The sequence below is a fragment of the Salmo salar genome, chromosome 06, assembly GCF_965601325.2.
Source record: "Salmo salar chromosome 06, fSalSal1, whole genome shotgun sequence".
Lineage (NCBI taxonomy): Eukaryota > Metazoa > Chordata > Actinopteri > Salmoniformes > Salmonidae > Salmo > Salmo salar.
The window spans coordinates 68,633,514-68,657,725 of record NC_138296.1 but is presented as its reverse complement, the minus strand read 5'-3'; the positions used below and the strand labels follow the sequence as shown (position 1 = coordinate 68,657,725).

The window sequence follows — 24,212 nt, the reverse complement described above, 5'->3', positions numbered from 1 at the left end:
ACATTCCTGCAGTCAGCATGCCAATTGCACGCTTCCTCAAAACTTGAGACATCTGTGGCATTGTGTTGTGTAACAAAACTGCACATTTTAGAGTGGCCTTTTATTGCCCCCAGCACAAAGTGCCCCTGTGTAATGATCATGCCGTTTAATCAGCTTCTTGATATGCCACATCTGTCAAGTGGATGGATTATCTTGGCGAAAGTGAAACGCTCACTAACAGGGATGAAAAAAAAAGTGTGCACAAAATTTGAGAGAAATAAGCTTTTTGAAAATGTCAGGGATCTTTTATTTCAGCTCATGAAACATGGGATCAACACTTAACTTTTTTTTTTTTTTTACCTTTATTTAACTAGGCAAGTCAGTTAAGAACAAATACTTATTGTCAATGACGGCCTTGGAACAGTGGGTTACCTGCCTTGTTCAGGGGCAGAATGACAGATTTGTACCTTATATTTTTGTTCCGTATACGTTGGGCAACATTCCACTCAATACGAGTGCTACTGTTGGATTTTGCAAGTCACATTTTTTAAAGGTCTTATTGTACAATGTTGCAATGGGCAGAAATGGCTAATACATACATACAACATGCTGCACCAACTCTTTTCATTGCAGCAAAATAATTCACACACTCTTGCTCATGTAGATGTCGCCATAGTCTAGGAACGGAAGGAAAGTCGACTGAATGATCTGCTTCTACTATTAGGTGACCTATAAGAAGCCAATTTTTCCTGCTGAAATGAGCTGTTCCGGATCGCACAAGCCAAGGCTCACGCAAGGCTGCTTACATACCTACATAGAGGCATTTCAACCCTGAAGCCACCTCAATGAAGAACACTCCATCACACCCTTTGCCTTATTTGGTGAGATATTGTAGATGATCATCTACAGTCAAATCAAATCAAATTTATTTTTATATAGCCCTTCGTACATCAGCTGATATTCTCAAAGTGCTGTACAGAAACCCAGCCTAAAACCCCAAACAGCAAGCAAAGCATGTGAAAGAAGCACGGTGGCTAGGAAAAACTCCCTAGGAAAAACTCCCTAGAAAGGCCAAAAACCTAGGAAGAAACCTAGAGAGGAACCAGGCTATGAGGGGTGGCCAGTCCTCTTCTGGCTGTGCAGGGTGGATATTATAACAGAACATGGTCAAAATGTTAAAATGTTAAAATGTTCATAAATGACCAGCATGGTCAAATAATAATAATCATAGTAGTTGTCGAGGGTGCAACAAGCACGTCCGGTGAACAGGTCAGGGTTCCATAGCCGCAGGCAGAACAGTTAACTGGAGCAGCAGCACGGCCAGGTGGACTGGGGACAGCAAGGAGTCATCATACCAGGTAGTCCTGAGGCATGGTCCTAGGGCTCAGGTCCTCCGAGAGAAAGACAGAAAGAGAGAAAGAGAGAATTAGAGAGAGCATATTTAAATACACACAGGACACCGGATAAGACAAGAGAAATACTCCAGATGTAACAGACTGACCCTAGCCCCCCGACACATAAACTACTGCAGCATAAATACTGGAGGCTGAGACAGGAGGGATCAGAAGACACTGTGGCCCCATCCGATGATACCCCCGGACAGGGCCAAACAGGCAGGATATAACCCCACCCACTTTGCCAAAGCACAGCCCCCACACCACTAGAGGGATGTCTCCAACCACCAACTTACCGTCCTAAGACAAGGCCGAGTATAGCCCACAACGATCTCCGCCATGGCACAACCCAAGGGGGGGGGGGGGGGGGGCGCCAACCCAGACAGGAAGACCACGTCAGTGACTCAACCCACTCAAGTGACGCACCCCTCCCATGGACGGCATGGAAGAACACCAGTAGGCCAGTGACTCAGCCCCTGTAAAAGGGTTCAGTCCACAGCTAACCTCCTAAATCACCATGTAAGACACATGCAGTTTAAAGTCATTTGCCAACAGATTGGGAAAGGAAGATGCTACATCCATCTCTATAGATGAACACATGATTCCTATCTGTTTTTTGCATCCCTAAATATATTGTGGCATTTTCATTGTTTTCACAGCCCTTTAAGTAAATGTCAATAAGGACAGTGACCAGAGTAAAGTTAGTGTGCTACTATGCCTACTCCTTCCAGAATATATTCTGCCAGAGTATTATACCAACATGTACAGTACATTTTATTCCATCTGGACCAGTATGCAAGGACTGACAGTTTTAAACATATGGCTCAGTTGGTATGAGCAATACAAAGACTGATATAACACCAAAAACAAAGAAATGGGCAGATTATGTTTAAACATTTTAATCATCTTTATTATCAGTATTTTGAACTGCATATCTAATGTATAGTTATGAAATGTACTAAAATACTAACGTGTACTGCCATGCAGTTAAATACTATCACATGCAGAACTACACAAAGCAATTAATTTTACTTTCATGAATCTTTGTCTCACATAAACAGCAGGTAGATCAGTTCTTCTCATGAGATAGAAGCATTGCATTTCATTTCAAGATACTGGACACTGAACATATTTTTTTGTGACTAAATTCCCAACATTAAAAACAAAAAGCAAACAACCACATTTTTAGGACTCACATCTGACACCAGCATGACCTGGGCAAGAGTGTCAGTTATGGGTCCCGCTGACCCAGAAACTGCAGGGCCTGGGGCCCCGGGGTGTCCACTCAAGGCAGGCAGCCCCTACCCCACAAAAAAAACATCTTGATTATTGTACACTTCATTTTGGCCCATTCTACCCCTAACTTTCCCATGCATGCAAATGGTCCCCAGTTTGTTGTTGTAATACAGTTTGTGTTCAGTCAACTTACCTTGTAAAATAATGGTTAATAAATAAACATTTGTCTGACTAAACTGCTGAAAGATGTCGTAAAGGACAACAGATAAAAAGGAACATATTAATTCCTAGGTTAGACAAAATACAGCAAAAAAAGGTTACAGCTCGACATCAGCAAATTCTTTACACGCAAATGGACTTCAAGTGCTACTTCAGTAAATGTTTGGTCAGAGGAATACAAAGAGCTGTAATGGGTTCAGGGTTGTTTATATGAGTGACAGGTGTAGTGGACTACTAGCTGAAGCAGCAAGTATGATGAGGAAATATATGGCCTTTTTGTTTATCAGTGGAGTGAAGAGAAGTGGACCCACCAGAAAAGTCTCCAAGGCAGGATACCCAGAAGAAACCACAAAGGTCTGAAACAAAGAACGTGAAATTGCTAATTATACATCATAGCAGTTATATGGCCCATAGCGTTTCCCATGCATTCACAGGCAGGTAGGCACTACGACATTGTAGCTCAGCCCCCTCAACCCCTCCCCTTCAGTAATGTAACCGAAATATGGTTTGTCTCAACTGAACATTTGTGTCAACAACCCAGTTTTTGTTGTTGCTTCAGGGTCTTCGCTAGTTGCAATGTGGTTGCAGAAGCATATTTTGGACAGACTTTTGAAAATGGCCATCAAATGATTGGGGAGAATGTAAACCCACCGGCCGATCAGCTGTAGATTGAACTAGGGGTCTGGGGGGCCCCGGATGTCCTCTGAGGCCCAGCTGGCCCTCGCCACTTCTGGGGGGGACTGGAGCAATCGGCAAGAGGACTATTGTTGAGTTACAACTATCAAGAAAGGTCTGAAAGATGAATATCAAAGGTGAACATTGAGTATCAAGGCAAAACCACAAGTTACAGGACTTTACTGCCATTGATATTAATATTCTAGGCATGATCAAAGAGGGAGTGACATTAACCCCTTTACCAAAGAGCACCTTCTATCTACAAAGATCTATTATTGTGCAGCACTTCCCTTCCTTCTTTCGGGGGCTGGGCCGGCTTACAATCTCTATTCAGTCATCTCAAGTAATAATTTAATTGGATATTGGAAAATGTATCAATAACAAGATAGAATGAGACAAAAATAATTAATTTACAACTACTAATTTCAAATTTGAAGTCCACTGCCTTGGCCAGTAAGTCTTCCAGCTGTTTGTTTCCAAAAGATGACGGTATGTTGATGGTTACACTGATGAAGACAGCTTGTCTGTTGAAATGTTGGACATAAACATTTTTGCATCTGAGCTCCTAGAGTGTGCGGCTCTCCTTTATTTTTTTAAGTGTTCCACTCCGTTAGCCAGCACCTCGCCTAAATAGGTGTGCGTTTCTTTCGCCTCTAGGTATCTTGATGGTTAACTCATGCCCCAGACATCTAATGATGGTCCCCTCCTCAAAAGCACAGCAGGGGAACCAACCCTTGTCACCAGATTCATCTAACAGGGAAGAGATAGAGATCTTGGCATGGGACACCTAGTCAGTTGCGCATTCAACTGAAATGTGTCTTCCGCATTTAACCCAACCCCTCTGAATCAGAGAGGTGCGGGAGGCTGCCGTAATCGACGTCCATGTCATCAGCACCCGGGGTGCAGTTATTGGGGGTTAACTGCCTTGCTCAAGGGCAGAACAGCAGATTTTTCTACCTTGCTGGCTTCAGGATTCGAACCGGTGACCTTTCGGCTACTGGCCCAACACTCTTACCCGCTAGTCTACCTATCGCCATACATACATATTGTATAAATCAAACATTACATACTACATTACAGGTAACACTAAACAACAAATGTACATTTAGTCTGTAATCTATTGATTGTGAATACATTTCTCTGCTGTTTGCTATTGTGAGAAAGGAGAAAACTTTAAACATATCAAATTGAGAATTGAAGACATCTAACCACCTGAATTCGATCTGCTCGGCTCCTCCGTCCCTCCAGTGGTCCAGTTGTGTTCACACCCATGAACATTTAAAAGAACATGGTGCAGAATGACATGTAACATAACATACATTAGGACCAGTATAAGCACCCACATTATTATTGGTATGTATGGCAAATATGCGTAGGAAAACACGCAACACAGCAACCACATAGGTCTTGCCAACATCTTGTGAAACATGCATTACAATGACTGGCTTTTAGTATGCTTTACAATAATACTTTACCTGTTCGCATGACAAACTGTTGCGCTCCACTAGTGGCCAGATACTGCACCTCCTTGTCTTCTCCATGTTTCTTCAAGATGAGGACAACAGCCTCCAACCCCAGATCCTCAAATCGGACAACTTAATAGGAAATGTATTAACCTACATAAGGAGGAACCAAACATTACATTTATTTTATAAGAAATAGTAATTTGTACACTTTTTTTATACTGAAAACAAACGACTCATTTCTGTAACACATAATAATTCTGTCTTTCTCTTCTTTCATACTTCCTACCTTACCCTATGGGAGGTTCTACAACTAACACTTTATTTAAGCCCACACTTATCAGGCACTAATCTGTAGCTGTAAGAACAAGGTCGCTGGTTCAATCCCTGGCTGCCAGGCAATGACAGGAGGGTTGCTGAATACATAACAAGGGTCCAATAAACTACCTATGAAACACTTATAAACTCCAAATTAGTGCCTAAAAAAGTGTGGCCTGAAATATAGTGTTAGTCTGCCATCCTAGCATCCGTTACTCTGACCTGGGCTTACGTAGTCATCAACTCTTCTTGCCCTAACGCCTTCAGTCATCTGTCCTTTATCTCTTGACTCTCTGAACTCCTCAGCCATCTTCTGGAATCTCCTCCAACTGCCACTGAGGTTTGTCAGGTCACCGGAGATGACAATATTGTATACTGATGTCAACCATAAAAGAGGATATTGTCGTGGTGATAAGTGTCTATTGTCGTGGTGATAATAGCTCAATAGTGAGCTATTTAGGCTTACTTGATCAATACAGGATCACATTCAAACTGCTCATGCTCACCTGCAAAGCACTCAATGGACTGGCGCCCAAATACCTTACGGACCTCCTGCACCCCTACATATCGACCTGCTCACTGTACTCCTCTGACACTGGCCTCCTCAGCATCCATTTCACCAGGCTCCACTCTATGGGAGACCGTGCTTTTAGCCGTGCAAGCCCCCCAAAATAGCACACAACAATTAATATAAACTGGCAGACACGTTTAAGCGACTTAGAAGATGCCCAGAAGATTCCCATTATTTGCAAAGGTTGGTATGGCTCAAGAGGACAAGAGCAGTGAATGTTCCTTAGACCAAATTTCCAGTAATGGAAGCCTGGAAGTGGAATCATAAGTATGGCAAAAGTATGATGTCCAGCCAGGAAAAGCTCTCGTTCTTCCTGGGCTTGTCTTCCTAAACCTATGCACTTTGTATGTATTGCTGTTTCTATTTAAGACCGAAAGGTAATAACTATATTGTGGTAATAGGATCATTGTATGAGCGCTGAAGATAGTGTGATATTATTGCTAAGTGCTCCAATGGTGATTATTGATTTGTGAATCAAATAGTGACGCTGAAAAATATTGGTGCTTCAGAAAATAAATCAGCTGTCTTATTTGCAATCTAGGCACAACTTTGTGATTTGTCTGCCAGTCAACTGGCAAATCATACCATTTTCTGGGAAACTAATTAGGAAACATGGTATCACTTTGTACTGGCATAATATCTGCTATGTAACTGCTATGTAATTACAGTGTAGTGGCATTGGTTGATTGATAACAGCACAACTCCAGCCAACATGTTTCAGACCAATGTTGATACTCTATTTATTACTGTGTACTAGTTATATAGGTTTGAGGGCAGCTTAATTTACAGTGACTAGATATACTGTCATTTCTACTGACATAGGCATCCATCTCACAGCTGCTGAATGATTATGGATTGATAAGTGATTCGTAGTGAACCGCATAGTTTTAAGTAATAGATTTCTGAATACATTTCACTTATGATTCAAACCATGGACCTCATTCCTGTAAATCACAGATTCATGTGCAAAAACCTTCCTCAACCCTGAATGTTCTTGTCAGAAGAGTTCATATACCTCCTACCCCTGGGCAAGATCATGCAACAAAGTTCACTTCCACTGCTATGCTGATGAACACAGCTCTACCTCTCCACCAAACCCACCACTCCACTCCCTCATCAGCTGCCTTTATGACATCCAGAGCTGAATGAGCATGAATCTCCTCAAACTCAACAAGACAGAGGTCATGCTCATTGGCTCCAAATGCACTCCCTCAGCATTATCATAGATGTCTTGGCTTCCCAGTACCTCTGTCAAGTCAAAAGTCTCGGTGTCAACCTGGACAGTTCCCTCCCATTCAAATCCCACATAAAAACCATCAGCCGGACAGCATTCTTCTACCTACGGAATATCTCCAGACTCCGCCCCTTACTGTCACACTCCAGCACCGAAACCCTCATCCATGCCTTTGTCACTTCCAGACTTGACTACTGTAAGACTCTCCTCACCAGATCCCCACAACTCATCAATAGACTCCAACTGATCCAGAACTGTGCTGCCAGAATCCTCCCCGGCACCAGATCAACTGAACACATCACACCAATCCTCCTCAATCTACACTGGCTCCCTGTGCAATCCCCTATTTAACTTTAAGACACTGCTCCTCACCTAGAAAGCACTCCACAACTTGGCCCCCACCTACCTCTCTGACTTTCTCTCAGCCTATGCCCCCTCACACTCCCTACGCTCCTCCTCTGCTGGTCTCCTTATCACCCCCCATTCCACCTCTTCACCATGGGTGCCCGGGCTTTTAGCTGCTTGGCACACAGGCTCTGGAATGCACTCCCCCCATACATACGACATGCAGACAGTCAGCTCATTCAAAAACCTGAAAACACACCTCTTCCAGGAAGCCTATCAGTTTGGTGGTCCTACCCCCCATTCTGTGTGTTCCCAGTATGCCTATGTACCTATCCTATGTGTCCCCCCCCCCGAACCCAAACCCAGGTCCGTATCCTATTCCCAAAACCTACCCCCCTAAACAAAACGCTTACCCCAAACCAGGTTTGTATCCTCTTCCTCTTTTTATCTGTCCTGTTTTGTCGGGTCCTTTGATTTGTGATTGTTTTCGATTTTTGCACTGTTGATTAATGCACTTGATTTTATGTAGGCCTACTTTTAATGTAAGATGTCATTCAGTGTCCTGAAAAGTGTCAGTCAAAAATGTTTATTATTATTACTGTTTTGAAAAAATAAAAACTCCAAAAACAAAAGGATGTCGTTAGCTAGTTAATATAATTTTTGCAATAATACTCTTACTTTAAAACCCCTTTTAAAAAAATAATTCAGCAGGAAACAGTCTTATTTGAAATGAGGAAAGGAAAACATTTTTCCCAAAAAAAGTATTACTGCGGAAAGACGCATGTCATTATGGAATGGAGAGACGAAAGTGAGAGCAATTCTCAACATTTCACATCAGAGTGTAGGATTACATTTTCTGTTGTTGGAATACCCATTAATCTGAGAATACATACAGTACCTTTCCCCTTCAGCACCTCTGCGGAAAATAAATTGTAGGCAGACACACTGCGCTTATAACCAGCAGCTTTGCTGCGCCGGGTGTTACAGAAGGTGTTAAGTGAACACCCATAGTAACCAATCCAGTTCTGTAATTTGAAAGGAAAGCATTGTCATTAGAAGTAACTCAACTAACAACATTCAAACATCACACTGTATAACTTCTGTGTTGATTAAATGCCGTTAACAGTACTCTAACTAAACATGATTTTACACAGTTGCCAGATTCAGCCTCATCTGCAGTGTTTAGGTGGTGAATTGTTGATTTTTTTCCCTCTCACAATATTCTAATAATACAGCGGGTTAGGAAGGCAAACACATGGCCTGTGGTCGTTTACAAACATTGGAGTAAAATAAGCTTATATTTTTGTTTCTGATGCATTACGACTGTTGAACTGAGCACATGAAGCATTTGTTTATGTTATATTTATTTATATGTCCAAAAATGGACTTATAGATGATCTAGAGCCAGTGGGTTTGGCGACGAATATGAATCGAGGGCCAGCCAACGAGAGCATACAGGTCGCAGTGGTGGGTAGTATATGGGGCTTTGGTGACAAAACGGATGGCACTGTGATAGACTGCATCCAATTTGCTGAGTAGAGTGTTGGAGGCTATTTTGTAAATGACATCGCCGAAGTCAAGGATAGGTAGGAAAGTCAGTTTTACGAGAGTATGTTTGGCAGCATGAATGAAGGATGCTTTGTTGCGAAATAGGAATCCGATTCTAGATTTAATTTTGGATTGGAGATGCTTAATATGAGCCTGGAAGGAGAGTTCACAGTCTAGCCAAACACCTAGGTATTTGTAATTGTCCACATATTCTAAGTCAGAACCGTCCAGAGTAGTGATGCTAGGCGGATGGGCAGATGCGGGCAGCGATCGGTTGAAGAGCATGCATTTAGTTTTACTTGCATTTAAGAGCAGTTGGAGGCCACGGAAGAAGAGTTGTAGGCATTGAAGCTCGTCTGGAGGTTAGTGAACACAGTGTCCAAAGAAGGGCCAGAAGTATACAGAATGGTGTCGTTTGTGTAGAGGTGGATCAGAGAATCACCAGCTGCAAGAGCGACATCATTGATGTATACAGAGAAAAGAGTCGGCCCGAGAATTGAACCCTGTGGCACCCCCATAGAGACTGGCAGAGGTCCGGACAACAGGCCCTCCGATTTGACACACTGAACTCTATCAGAGAAGTAGTTGGTGAACCAGGCGAGGCAGTCATTTGAGAAACCAAGGCTGTTGAGTCTGCCGATAAGAATGCGGTGATTGACAGTCGAAAGCCTTGGCCAGGTCGATGGATACGGCTGCACAGTAGTCTTTTGTCAATTATGATATCGTTTAAGACCTTGAGCGTGGCTGAGGTGCACCCATGACCAGCTCGGAAACCAGATTGCATAGCAGAGACGGTACGGTGGGATTCGAAATAGTCGGTGATCTGGTTTGTTAACCTGGCTTTCGAAGACCTTAGAAAGGCAGGGTAGGATAGATATAGGTCTGTAGCAGTTTGGGTCTAGAGTGTCTCCCTCTTTGAAGAGGGGGATGACCGTGGCAGCTTTCCAATCTTTGGGGATCTCAGACGATCCGAAAGAGAGGTTGAACAGGCTCGTAATAGGGGTTGCAACAATTGCGGCGGATAAGTTTAGAAAGAGAGGGTCCAGATTGTCTAGCCCAGTTGATTTGTAGGGGTCCAGATTTTGCAGCTCTTTCAGAACATCAGCTATCTGGATTTGGATGAAGGAGAAATGGGGGAGGCTTGGGCAAGTTGCTGTGGGGAGTGCAGAGCTGTTGACCGGGGTAGGGGTAGCCAGGTGGAAATAAAGGCCAGCCGTAGAAAAATGCTTCTTGAAATTCTCGATAATCGTGGATTTATCGGTGGTGACAGTGTTTCCTAGCCTCAGTGCAGTGGGCAACTGAGAGGAGGTGCTCTTATTCTCCATGGACTTTACACAGTGTCCCAGAACTTTTTGGAGTTTGTGCTACAGGATGCAAATTTCTGTTTGAAAAAGCTAGCCTTTGCTTTCCTAACTGCCTGTGTATATTGGTTCCTAACGTCCTTGAAAAGTTACATATCGCGGGGGCTATTCGATGCTAATGCAGTACACCACAGGATGTTTTTGTGCTGGTCAAGGGCAGTCAGGTCTGGAGTGAGCCCAGGGCTATATCTGTTCCTGGTTCTACATTTTTTGAATGGGGCATGCTTGTTTAAGATGGTGAGGAAAGCACTTTTAAAGAATAACCAGGCATCCTCTACTGACGGAATGAGGTCAATATCTTTCCAGGATACCTGGGCCAGGTCAATTAGAAAGGCCTGCTCACTGAAGTGTTTTAGGGAGCGTTTGACTGTGATGAGGGGTGGTCATTTGACCGTGGACCCATTACAGATGCAGGCAATGAGGCAGTGATCGCTGAGATCCTGGTTGAAGACAGCAGAGGTGTATTTAGAGGACAGGTCGGTCAGGATGATATCTATGAGGGTGCCCAAGTTTACGGATTTGGGGTTGTACCTGGTAGGTTCCATGATGATTTGGTTGAGATTGAGGGCATCTAGCTTAGATTGTAGGACGGCCGGGGTGTTAAGCATATCCCAGTTTAGGTCACCTAACAGTACAAACTCTGAAGATAAATGGGGGGCAATTAATTCACATATGGTATCCAGGCCGCAGCTGGGGGCTGAGTGACGTTACTCATGGACAGTAATTAGTAATATATATTTTTGTTGTTGCATTAATGCATTGTGACTTCTAACTGTTCAAGAATAGGATCCAAAGCGTTAGGAAACATTTGTTCCCATAAATACAAAGGAGGATGTCTCTCCTCATACCTCTGGCACTTTAGTCAGACTGCCAGACTGTGCACAACAGAGCCAATCAGGAGAGAATACATACAGGTCAATGGTGCCAATTGTAAGTCATGGGGTGTGTCTGTGCCTTTTGGATTACTCTCTTTTTACAGAGAACCCCTGTGGTTCAAGTCTGCTCTGCGTATGTCTGAAAGTGACAGCAGCCAAGAGTTTTTCATAGTATGTCATTATGTATTTGATCCAGTACAATAGAATAACTAAGACCTGAATTTGAATGCAGCGTGTTCCGATTCCTCCTTCTCTTTCTGTCCAGCAGGGTCAATCAAAAACACTTGGCCTGATGGTTCATGCAGATACTGGGGAAGCAATATAGAAATGTATTGATCCCTTAAATGATTTTACTATTAAAATGACCCATATCACAACCCTCATAGCTCTTCACAAAAATGTACCTAAATCAAATTTGGAAAAAGGATTTTACTCACAAAAGACATAGGAATTTATTTTCCCAGTTAGAAATAGTAAGCCATGCATCAAATAAATATTTTCATCAGAAAAACAAACCCTCAAATGCAATATTGCATTTTGTAAGTTGTCTGCAGGTACTTGTTGTGAATGCACTCAAATATCAAGTTATGTAAACTGCGTTCTAATACTCAGTGTAGAAGGATTTGTCTTAATGTACAGTATATGAAAGTGATGCTATGAAAAGGAATCTTTCACCTTATCAAGCTCACTGTGACTGACAAATCACTGCCTATTACTGGGATTAAAAAGAGCATATGAAACATTGTTTTTCATGAGGCCTACCTGTGCGCCTTCCTTTAAGCACCTCTGTTTGAACACCTCTCCTGTCCTTGATCCATACCACATACAGCCATTTGCAAATCTTTTCAGTGTCCATGTGAAAGATGGTTATTGCGAGGTCCAGGTCACACCAGGTCACATGACCAAGGAGCTATTGAAATTCTACATTTTGAAAAATGTATGTAAAATCTTGTGAGATGAAAATGGACAAACTAAAGGGTGTGCAACATAGAAGTGTAGTCAGTGGACATTCTGAACCTTGTTTGAAGTCAGTAGGTCACATGACCAAGGAGCTATTGAAATTTGAATGTAAAAAAAAGTTTGTACTTTGTTTACGTTCCCTAACTAATTCAACTTGGAATACAAAATGCTGCTCACATTTCCACATGTTTATTAGCTTTGGAAAGCGAATTAATGTCCAAATCGTGAAAATAAGACCTGTGCAATGTTGTGCGCAATTTTTCCAACATCATGAGACTTATTTGGAGTCTGTGGCTCAAGTGGTATGAAAGCTATTGAGGCTTGAAAGCGCGAAAATACGTCGAATATCCAACTTAAACTACGTCGAATATCCAACTTGAACTGTCTTTACCTCGGTGTTAGAATCATGCTAAGACGTAATACTACTAAAATAGACTAGAGTTGCCAATGCCATATTTAAGTTCTTAGAAGAACTTTCCTTACCTGTAAATAGAACACGGTACACTGCCGATCAAAAATCTATTTTCTGCGAAACACAGGATTTGAACTAAAAACTCATGCGAAATTAGTTGGTTTTGGCTTCTATGGTGAACATGCGCAATCATAAAAAAAAAATCGACCAAAATCACAGTATGACGTGTGGTTCAGAATCGCCATTCAAAGGATGACGTACCACATATGCGGCGAGAGGAAGACCGCACATGAATGGTTTGATTGGTAAAATTATTTCCACCTTTTAATGGGTTGATTGTAGTCTATTCGGGTGTTTGAGATTATTCCGACTCGGACTGCAATGAAATCAACGTCGCTCCCGCTACCCAGCTCCTCCCTCCCTCACTTGCTGTTAGTTTCGCTTATTATCAAACAGATCAACTGGCAAGAACAGCTACAAGGTAAGTCATGTTTATTTGCTCAAACACCCCGCCAATTTATATTTAGCTAAGTGCTTAATATAAAAGTTACTGCAATTATTAAACATTAGGCAGTGTCTATGGTTGTTGGCGGTATTTCCTGGCCTGGGAAATGTCAAGTCGATTCAATTAGACTGGTTCAACGTTTATAAAAAAATTTTTGCGGGTGGACATCCTTCAAACATCCAAAATTCTTTTTTTTTCTTCGTGGAACTGTTCCATACATTAAACATTTGTAAAGGAGTAATGTGGCACTTTTGCGTTGAAATATAAATACATTGATTCCTTGATAAGAGGCTAAATTGGATCTAAACTGATATTGCTTTTATGATTAGTCCTAAAAGTGAAAGTGGAAGATTCTAGTTGGAAACAGTCACACAGAAACAATCACTGGTTGTTATGCAAAAATGAATACTTTATTTCTATTTGTTTATTTTTCCTACAGAACCACAATGAAACGCAGAGGTAATTTAACAGTACATCATTTAATGTAATTATTCAGTCATTTATACTACTAGCCTATACTGGTGAAGTCAGAAGTTTACATACACCTTAGCCATGTCACGTCCTGGCCAGTATAAGGGTTAATTGTTATTGTAGTTTGGTCAGGACGTGGCAGAGGGTATTTGTTTTATGTGGCTCGGGGTGGTGTTTTTTCAAAAAGGGCATTTGATTTAGTATTCCGGGGTTTTTGGGCACTGTTCCTTGTCTACGTATTTCTATGTTGATCTAGTTGGTTGTATGTCTGTTTGGTTAATTGGGGTGGACTTCCAATTGAAGGCAGCTGTGTGGTGTTGCCTTTGATTGGAAGTCCTATATTAGTTGGGTGTGTTTGTCTGTGTATTTGTGGGAGATTGTTTCTTGTTTTGCCGAGTGAGCCTTTCAAGACTTTCGTTGTTCGTAGTTTCGTTTTGGTGTGTTCATTCTGAGTTAATAAATGTCAAGATGAGCGTACACATACCTGCTGCGTTTTGGTCCTCCATTACCAACGACGACCGTGACCAGCCAAATACATTTAAACTCAGTTTCACAATTCCTGACAATTAATCCTAGTAAAAATTCCCTGTCTTAGGTCAGTTAGGATCACCACTTTATTTTAAGAATGTGACATGTCAGAATAATAGTAGAGTGATTTATTTCAGCTTTTATTTCTTTCATCACATTCCCAGTGGGTCAGAAGTTAACATACACTCAATTAGTATTTGGTAGCATTGCCTTTAAATTGTTTAACTTGGGTCAAACGTTTTGGGTAGCCTTCCACAAGCTTCCCACAATAAGTTGGGTAAATTTTGGCCCATTCCTCCTGACAGAGCTGGTGTAACTGAGTCAGGTTTGTAGGCCTCCTTGCTCGCAAACGCTTTTTCAGTTCTGCCCACAAATTTTCTATAGGATAGAGGTCAGGGCTTTGTGATGGCCACTCCAATACCTTGACTTTGTTGTCCTTAAGCCATTTTGACACGACTTAAGGAAGTATGCTTGGGGTCGTTGTCCATTTGGAAGACCCATTTGCGACCAAGCTTTAACTTCCTGACTGATGTCTTGAGATGTTGCTTCAATATATCTACGTAATTTTCCTCCCTCATGTTGCCATCCTGCAGCAAAGCACCCCCACAACATGATGCTGCCAACCCCATGCTTCACGGTCGGGATGGTGTTCTTCGGCTTGCAAGCCTCCCCCTTTTTCCTCCAAACAACGATGGTCATTATGGCCAAACAGTTATTTTTGTTTCATCAGACCAGAGGACATTTCTCCAAAAAGTATGATCTTTGTCCCCATGTGCAGTTGCAAACCGTAGTCTGGCTTTTTTATGACGATTTTGGAGCAGTGGCTTCTTCCTTGCAGAGTGGCCTTTTAGGTTATGTGGATATAGGACTCATTTTACTGTGGATATAGATACTTTTGCACCAGTTACCTCCAACATCTTCACAAGGTCCTTTGCTGTTGTTTTGGGAATGATTTGCATTTTTCGCACCAAAGTACGTTCATCTCTAGGAGACAGAACGCGTCTCCTTCCTGAGCGGTATGACAGCTGCGTGGTCCTATGGTGTTTATACTTGCGTACTATTGTTTGTACAGATGAACATGGTACCTTCAGGCATTTGGAAATTGCTCCCAAGGATGAACCATACTTGTGGAGGTCTACAATTTTTTTTCTGGGGTCTTTGCTGATTTCTTTTGATTTTCCCATGATGTCAAGCAAAGAGGCACTGAGTTTGAAGGTAGGCCTTGAAATACATCCACAGGTACACCTCCAATTCACTCAAATAATGTCAATTAGCCTATCAGAAGCTTCTAAAGCCATGACATAATTTTCTGGAAATTTCCAAGCTGTTTAAAGGCACAGTCAACTTGGTGTATGTAAACTTCTGACCCATTGGAATTATGATAGAGTGAAATGATCTGTCTAAACAATTGTTGGAAAAATTACTTGTGTCATGCACAAAGTAGATGTCCTAACCGACTTGCCAAAACTATAGTTTATTAATAACAAGAAATTTGTGGAGTGGTTGAAAAAAGATTTTTAATGACTCCAACGTGTATGTAAACTTCCGACTTCAACTGTTATGTGTAATAGTATTGTAGCGACCCTGTGTAATGAAACAGGTAGAGAACCCTCAACCTTCTGGCCCATGGCCCCGCGGAAATCAACAGTTCCACCAAAGCATGCTCCAGTGGCAGATTCCACCTCCGCTCTTAAATACCAGGCCCGCTACAGTATGTAAATATGTAGTACGTTGCCTAATGTTTGAGGGCAATGCCAAGGTAGTCTAACTAGGAACAGGTGGCTGGAATGTTATCTAAAGATGTTTATTATAAAATCTGCACATCCCTTCTCATGTGGTACTGGACAAGAAATAACAGCATAATACCTGTTCAATGGCCTGCTCACTGAAATACATAGGCTACTTTAATGTAATTAAAAACGACTATCAAGTGGGGTGTTCAGGAAACCAATCAAGAAAACAGAAACCATCTAAAGTCTTTATCGTGATAGCCTAAGATAAGGCTTGGACACTTGGCAAGGTTATCTATGGGTGCTTCTCAACCTTTTTTGCACCAGGGATCAGCTATGGTGTGGCTTATTTCAGGGACAGCCAAGTTACTGTCCTACCTCCATTGAGGACTGTTTACATAAAAAAATAGCACTTGAACAGACTAAATTGGTGTCAACTAACCATCTGAAAGACCGGCCAGCAACATTCCACGGAGGTTGAGAAACACTGCTCTATGTCAATGTCATAGAGTATGTCAGGGTCACCCATCCCCTCTTAAGTTTACTGCACTGTATGTCTATAATGCCAGGAAAGAAGAAGTTCATCACTTTCGTGGTTGGGAATACTGGGACGTTTCATGACGATTTTACAAGGTGTCTCACCCAAAGAGGCTTAACTAAAGGGATGTCACCTCAGAAAAGTCATGCTGGCTTTCTACCCCATCGTCTCTCGTACTGGGACTGATATTGAAGCTGCACTGCAGCAGATTCCAGGTAATTCATTTAGGCATCAGGACAGAAACCTGAATATGTTCAGCACTTAACTATGTCGAAAGTAGATTCCTTGAGTGATTTATTATTGTATTATAATTGAAATTATCATCGGCTATTGACACAAGTGTTTCCTTTTTGACAGCTGGTAAACCTGTCATCCTGGTAGTGCTGCATCACACCTTCAACTCAGACGACACTGTACCTGACAGTAGCAGACTAGTGACCAGAGGTGATGTAATACTCACAGTGGACTGTCTCTTCCATGAGGGCAAAGGACTACTGAAGTGTCCTCGCAATGAAGAAGCAGTTGAAAAGATTCTAAAGAGGCTTGACATAGATCCTGAGGTAAAGCATCAATGTATCAACTTACCTTGTAAAATAATTGTTCAATAATATAAATGTAAAAATCAATACCTTCATTGATGAGGATGGAAAATCTGTGTGGGTGGGGTTCAGACTTTCGGGACTTCCATAGGTTCCATTATGCAGAGCAAGCTAAATGAAGAAGGAAAACAAATAGGAGTTGACGATATAATGTGAAAACATGTCCTTTTTGTCTTTGTTTTTTACAGAACAAAGATCAGTGGGCCAGACTGGTATGCCAAGTCTTTGTAAATTACACATTTCTAAATAACATATTATACTGTATTGACCTATTTTAATATAACCATCTTTGAGAAATGTGTTCTGTATGTTCATGATTCCTAAAATGAGGATTAGAGAAATATGCTTCACAATAAAATGGTTCCAATTTATACAGGAATCTAAGGTAATTACACAGCTGTAAGAGGAGTGCCAGTTGTATTTCACATCAGATATCAATTTTCCAATGTGATATCCTTGAATAATAATAAAGGAACATAGAGGACCAGCGAATTGCTTTGCGTCATCTTTCCCACCAACACAGACACAACTGATCAAATAAAATAGTTATTTGTCACGTGTAACCGATGTGAAATGGCTAGTTAGTTAGCGGTGGTCTGCAAGGGTCACGGCTTTTGTGGGTAACGATGCTTCGTGGGTGTCAGTTGTTGTGTGCAGAGGGTCCCTGGTTCAAGCCCAGGTTGGGGCGAGAAGAAGGACGGAAGCTATACTATTACACATGTACCAAATACAACAGGTGTAGACCATAAAAAGTAAAAAAATAGATACAGTTGAAGTCGGAAGTTTACATAAAGTCATTAAAACTAATTTTTCAACCACTCCACAAATTTCCTGTTAACAAATTATAGTTTTGGCAAGTTGTTTGGACATCTACTTTGTGCATGACACGTCATTTTTCCAACAATTGTTTACAGACATTATTTCATTTATAATCCACTATCACAATTCCAGTGGGTCAGAAGTTTACATACACTAAGTTGACTGTGCCTTCAAACAGCGTGGAAAATTCCAGAAAATGATGTCATGGCTTTAGAAGCTTCTGATAGGCTATTTGAGTCAATTAGAGGTGTACCTGTGGATGTATTTCAAGGCCTACCTTCAAACTCGGTGCCTCTTGGCTTGACATCATGGGAAAATCAAAATAAATCAGCCAAGACCTCCACAAGTGTGGTTCATCCTTGGGAGCAATTTCCAAATGCCTGAAGGTACCACGTTCATCTGTACAAACAATAGTACGCAAGTATAAACACCATGGGACCACGCAGCCGTCATACCGCTCAGAAAGGAGACGCGTTCTGTCTCCTAGAGATGAACGTACTTTGGTGCGAAAAGTGCAAATCAGTCCCAGAACAGCAAAGGACCTTGTGAAGATGCTGGAGGAAACGTGTACAAAAGTATCTATATCCACAGTAAAACGAGTCCTATATCGAAAGGCCGCTCAGCAAGGAAGAAGCCACTGCTCCAAAACTGCCATAAAAAAGCCAGACTACGGTTTGCAACTGCACATGTGGACAGATTGTACTTTTTGGAGAAATGTCCTCTGGTCTGATGAACAAAAATAGAACTGTTTGGCCATAATGACCATCGTTGTTTGGAGGAAAAAGGGGGAGGCTTGCAAGCCAAAGAACACCATCCCAACCGTGAAGCACGGGGTGGCAGCATGTTGTGGGGGTGCTTTGCTGCAGGAGGGACTGGTGCACTTCAAAAAAGATGGCATCATGAGGAAAATTATGTGGATACATTGAAGCAACATCTCAAGACATCAGTCCGGAAGTTAAAGCTTGGTCGCAAATGGGTCTTCCAAATGGACAACGACCCCAAGCATACTTCCTTCAAAGTTGTGGCAAAATGGCTTAAGGACAACAAAGTCAAGGTATTGGAGTGGCCATCACAAAGCCCTGACCTCAATCCTATAGAAAATATGTGGACAGAACTGAAAAAGCGTTTGCGAGCAAGGAGGCCTACAAACCTGACTCAGTTACACCAGCTCTGTCAGGAGGAATGGGCCAAAATTCACCCAACTTATTGTGGGAAGCTTGTGAAAGGCTACCCGAAACGTTTGACCCAAGTTAAACAATTTAAAGGCAAAGCTACCAAATACTAATTGAGTGTATGTAAACGTCTGACCCACTGGGAATGTGATGAAAGAAATAAAAGCTGAAATAATTCTCTATTATTCTGACATTTCACATTCTTAAAATAAAGTGGTGATCCTAACTGACCTAAGACAGGGAATTTTTACTAGGATTAAATGTTAAGAATTGTGAAACTGAGTTTAAATGTATTTGGCTAAGGTGTATGTAAACTTCCGATTTCAACTGTACATGTAGGTAGAGTTAAAGTGATTGATTATGCATAGAGAATAAATAGAGTAGCAGCAGCGTAAAAGACGGGGGGTGGTTGGACAATGCAAATAGTCTAGGTAGCCATTTGATTAGCTGTTCAAGAGTCTTGTGGCTTGAGGGTAGAAGCTGTTAAGAAGCCATTTGCCTCTAGACTTGGTGCTCCGGTGCCGCTTGCCATGCGGTAGCAGAGAGAACAGTCAATGACTAGGGTGGCTGTAGTCTGACAATTTTTAGGGCCTTCCTCTGACATGCCTAGTATAGAGGTCCTGGATGGCAGGAAGCTTGGCCCCATGGATGTACTGGTCCGTACACACTACCCTCTGTAGTGCCTTGCAGTCGTAGGCCGAGCAGTTGCCACACAAGGCAGTGATGCAACCAGTCAGGATGCTCTCGATTGGTGCAGTTGTAGAACTTTGAGGATCTGAGGACCCATTTCAAATATTTTCAGTCTCCTGAGGGGGAATAGGCTTTGTTGTGCCCTCTTCACGAGGTTTGTTAGTTTTTTGGTGATGTGGACACCAAGGAACTTGAAGCTCTCAACCGGCCCCGTGCTCCACTACGGCCCCGTTGATGAGAATGGGGGCGTGCTCGGTCCTCCTTTCCCCGTAGTCCACAATCATCTTCTTTGTCTTGATCACATTGAGTGAGAGGTTGTTATCCTGGCACCTCACGGCCAGGTCTTTGACCTCCCTGTATGCTCCCTCATCGTTGTCGGTGATCATGGCTACCACTTGTGTCATCGGCAGACTTAATAATGGTGTTGGAGTCGTGCCTGGTCATGCAGTCATGAGTGAACAGCGAGTACAGGAGGGGACTGAGCACGCACCCCTGAGGGGGCCCCGTGTTGAGGATCAGCGTGGCGGATGTGTTGTCATTTACCTTTACCACCTGGGGGCAGCCCATCAGGAAGTCCAGGATCCAGTTGTTTAGTCCCAGGGTCCTTAGCTTAGTGATGAGCTTTGAGGGCACTATGGTGTTGAACGCTAGCTGTAGTCAATTAACAGCATTCTCACATAGGTGTGGGAAAGGTCAGTGTGGAGTGCAGTAGAGATTGCATCATCTGTGGCTCTGTTGGGGCGGTATGCAAATTGTAGTGGGTCTAGGGTTTCTGTGAGAATGGTGTTGATGTGAGCCCTGACCAGCCTTTCAAAGCACTTCATGGTTACAGACGTGAGTGCTATGGGTCGGTAGTCATTTAAGCAGGTTACCTTAGTGTTCTTGGGCACAGGGTGGTCTGCTTGAAACATGTTGCTGTAAGGATCGACGCTGGAGACGAGAAACGGGTACAGGGAGTGAACATTTAATGAAACATGACAGGAACAGCATCTGGACAGGGGAAAAATAACACAGGGAACAAATGGGGGAGCAGACAGTAATAGATCGGGCAATCAACAAAGGGAAGGAGTCCAGGTGAGTCCCTTGAGTGCTGTTGCACGTAATGATGGTGACAGGTGTGCGTAATGAAGGGCAGCCTGGCACCAGAGAGGGAGAGCGGGAGTAGGCGTGACAGTTCGTATTACAAACTCAGTCAGGGACAGGTTGAAAATGTCAGTGAAGACACTTGCCAGTTGGTCAGTGTAACCGATGTGAAATGGCTAGTTAGTTAGCGGTGGTGCGCGCTAATAGCGTTTCAATCAGTGACGTCACTCGCTCTGAGACTTGAAGTAGGGTTTCCCCTTGCGTTGCAAGGGCCGCGGCTTTTGTGGCGCGATGGGTAACGATGCTTCGTGGGGTGTCAGTTGTTGATGTGTGCAAGGGTCCCTGGTTCGAGCCCAGGTTGGGGCGAAAAGAGGGACGGAACCTACACTGTCACATCAGCACATGCTCGGACTACACGTCCTGTATGGCGCTGCGGCCTTGTGAATGTTGACCTGTTTAAAGGTCTTACTCACATCGGCTACGGAGAGCGCGATCACACAGTCGTCTGGAACAGTGGGTGTAGTACGATTCAAACCTTAGCCCTGTATTGACGCTTTGTCCGTTTGATGGTTCGTCGGAGGACATAGCAGGATTTCTTATAAGCTTCCGGGTTAGAGTCCCTCTCCTTGAAAGCATCAGGTCTACCCTTTAGTTCAATGCAGATGTTTCCTGTAATCCATGGCTTCTGGTTGGGGTATGTACGTACAGTCACTGTGGGGACGACGTCGTCAATGCACTTATTGATGAAGCCAGTGACTGATGTGGTGTACTCAATGCCACCGGGAGAATCCCGGAACATATTCCAGTCTGTGCTAGCAAAACAGTCCTGTAGCTTAGCATCTGCGTCATCTGACCACTTTTTTTTATTGACAGAGTCACTGGTGCTTCCTGCTTTAGTTTTTGCTTGTAAACCAGAATCAGGAGGATAGAATTATGGTCAGATTTGCCAGATGGAAGGTGAGGGAGAGTTTTGTACGCGTCTCTGTGTGTGGAGTAATGGTGGTCTAGAGTTTTTCTCCCCTCTTGTTGCACATTTAACATGCTGGTAGAAATGAGGTAAAACTGATTTGTTTCCATTCATTAAAGTCCCTGGCCTCTAGGAGCGCCACCTCTGGATAAGCGTTTTCCTGTTTGCTTATGGCCATATACAGCTCATTGTGTGCGGTCTTAGTGCCAGCATTGGATTGTGGTGGTAAATAGACAGCTAAAAAGTCTTGGTAAATAGTGGTTTACAGCTCATCATGAGATACTCTACCTCAGGTAAGCAAAACCTCAAGACTTCCTTACTATTAGATTTCATGCACCAGCTGTTGTTTACAAATATACACAGACCGCACCCCTTGTCTTACCGGAGGCAGCTGTTCTATCTTGCCGATGCAGCGTAAAACCCGCCAGCTGTATGTTATTCATGTCGTCGTTCAGTCACGACTCGGTGAAACATAAGATATTACAGTTTTTAATGTCCCGTTGGTAGGATATACCTGAAATTATTTCCAATTCAAAAGACAAAATCTAACCTCTAACCACAGTTACCGCAAGCTAGCTATAATGTTGTTAAACATGTTTTCTATCAAAACATGCAGTTAGCATTCATAAAATGTTAAATCAAAATCAGATGAGGCTTGGACCAGGATTATGGTTCAACACAGACTTAGATATGGCTGGGGCTAGGGTTCACAAGCCTGCCCACCAGCTCCAACACAAACGCATTCGTTTTGCATTTATATACAAGAATGAAAGTTGCGTTATTGGTCTGAATGACTCGATGAATCTTGCATACTCAAACATAATTGTTTCTCTTAACTAACTTTTATTGCATAGTAATGGAGTTGAGTGGTTTATGTTATTACACAAGTGGCGTAAGGAACAATACTTGTGTAAGAACATTACAATGCAATTACTGAAGTACTAGTTATGTAACAACATACCACTGAGGTCTTTCATTTCACTTTCACTTGCTATGTGATTATACTTTTGAAATGTATACATTTGTTACCCAAGTTGAAAAAAGTAATACAATTAGACAATTCAATACATGGCTTTGTGTGAGTGTCAGATCTATAAAGTTGCTATCGAGGGTCCCCGCCCAAAAATGTCCAGTCCATGTTCATATTAGCCACTTTGATCTAAAATATGAACATTTCCTTAATTTCTGTAGAACCAAGGATGAAGAAATTCTTCTCTGTTTTGACTGGGAATACCCTGGGGTCTCATGAGGAATTAATTCATCGTCTCGCTGCCAAAAGACACTTAACTGAAGTGACGTCACTAGGGGAGAGTGATGTTACCCTGGCTTTCTGTCCCATCGTCTCTCGTGCTGGGACTGATGTTGAAGCAGCAATGCAGCAGATTCCAGGTAATCAATATTCATGAAGTGATATTTTTTGTTTGTTAATGATTGACACTTTCATTACTTTTATTTACTGTTTACAATAGATAACTTAATACAATTACCTATTCTTATCTGTCCCTCACTCTCTTGACAGCTGGTAAACCTGTCATTCTGGTAGTGCTGCATCACACCTTCGATCCAGACTACACTGTACCTGACAGTAGCAGACTAATGACCAGAGGTGATGTAATACTCACAGTGGACTGTCTCTTCCATGAGAGCAAAGGACTACTGAAGTGTCCTCGCAATAAAGAAGCAATTAGAAAGATTCTGGACAGGCCAGAAATACAGCCAAAGGTAGTTTCTTATTCTTGTCAGCAAAGAATTTATTATTAAATACAATACACATTCAAAAGCAGAGATTTGACACCAAAAACATTATTATTAAATGTGCTATTGTCTTTAATAATATAAATAATTTAAACAGGTTGGCATGAAGGCTACAGCTATGACCATTTTCTTCTAGGCATTCTGTTGATGTTTGATAACTAATAGACATTAGAAATCACATTGAATGACACATAAGTCTGATTAATCTGGATGTGGGAAAACAGCCCTAAGGGTTTTTAATCACTTTCAAAGGTAAATGATACCATGGAAATGGTTGAGCCAAGGACCTTTGGGATGGTACAGATGTAGGACCTTAATTTGAGCCAGTTTGCTCCAGCAGGAAAATAATCCTGCAGCAACAGGAAATGTGAATTATTATTTGGGTTATAATTAATGGACGTTTTTGTAGGGGTTGATATGTTTTTTGTAAGGGAAAGTCAAAGCCTTTTTAAACCTAAAATACACTACAAGTTCTCCTAGAACATGGTGATCCAATTAAGATCCTACATGTATGTGTATTCTCATTTTATACGGTTTACTTTAAAGATACATAAATAATTGACATCTCATGGGCTTTGCAAAAAGAGACTGTGTAATCATATATATATATATATATAATTTTAGGTAGGAGACTGAAAGGGTTATATGAGTGACATGACAGAATAGTCATGTACTATTAGTGTTTGTCAAAGTTGATTTCTGTTGGTCAATGAATGCTTTCCAAATAAGGTTGACCTATATACTCTCTTCTAAGGTGAGAAAAGA

At 42.2% G+C, this 24,212-nt stretch overlaps 2 long non-coding RNA genes across 8 annotated transcripts; one reads left to right on the top strand and one right to left on the bottom strand.

Moving 5' to 3' along the window:
- Positions 1–272: 272 nt before the first annotated feature.
- Positions 273–12,929, bottom strand: LOC106607842 (uncharacterized). Of its 7 annotated transcripts, none has more exons than XR_014392714.1 (6): positions 12,662–12,929; positions 11,981–12,139; positions 4,716–11,526; positions 3,480–3,620; positions 2,570–3,184; positions 273–1,370 (listed from the first exon to the last, which is right to left on the bottom strand). It is a non-coding gene; the product is annotated as an uncharacterized LOC106607842 (long non-coding RNA). The 7 variants fall into 7 exon arrangements; XR_014392715.1 differs by having other exon boundaries at positions 273–2,674; positions 3,140–3,184; XR_014392713.1 differs by having other exon boundaries at positions 273–3,184; positions 4,716–5,119; positions 8,333–11,526.
- On the top strand, positions 12,845–22,877 carry LOC106607840 (uncharacterized). The gene is made up of 4 exons (XR_014392718.1): positions 12,845–13,071; positions 16,394–16,577; positions 16,720–16,922; positions 17,150–22,877. It is a non-coding gene; the product is annotated as an uncharacterized LOC106607840 (long non-coding RNA).
- The last annotated feature ends 1,335 nt before the right edge of the window (positions 22,878–24,212 follow it).